The sequence below is a fragment of the Meleagris gallopavo genome, chromosome 20 (assembly GCF_000146605.3).
Source record: "Meleagris gallopavo isolate NT-WF06-2002-E0010 breed Aviagen turkey brand Nicholas breeding stock chromosome 20, Turkey_5.1, whole genome shotgun sequence".
NCBI classification, from domain to species: Eukaryota; Metazoa; Chordata; class Aves; order Galliformes; family Phasianidae; genus Meleagris; species Meleagris gallopavo.
This window is the reverse complement of record NC_015030.2, coordinates 7,365,092-7,365,534: the sequence shown is the minus strand read 5'-3', so window position 1 is coordinate 7,365,534 and position 443 is coordinate 7,365,092.

Here is a 443-nt window from a genome sequence, read left to right as displayed (position 1 = left end):
GTTCAGCAGCACCAACACAAAGGGATGTATCTGGGACCAGGCAGCGCTGGGCACTCTGATGCTTCATCCCAGTGTTGCCCATCCGTGGGAATGGGATGAGCCAGAACCATAAACCCATTGCTCACTGCAGGGCTGGGCAACATGCAATGCTGTGGGGTTGGCATGCCAGAGTGGGGGGCTGAGCACCGAGGCCAAAACAACTGCACTGGTGTGGGTGTTCAGCACTGCACTGTTGGTTCCTGCAGGCTCCTCCTGGGCAATGCTGCTCCCTCTGTTCACATCGCTGCCATTTTCATAGCCGGTTTGGTCAGCAAATTTGATTTTCCCTGCTTTGCATTGGGGAAACTGAGGCAGAACACAAAGCACCGTGCCTGCGCTTTTTTAGGTTGGAGCGGCTGTGGAAGAGGAGGCTCCATCCTGGGGCTCTGCCCACATGCACCAAC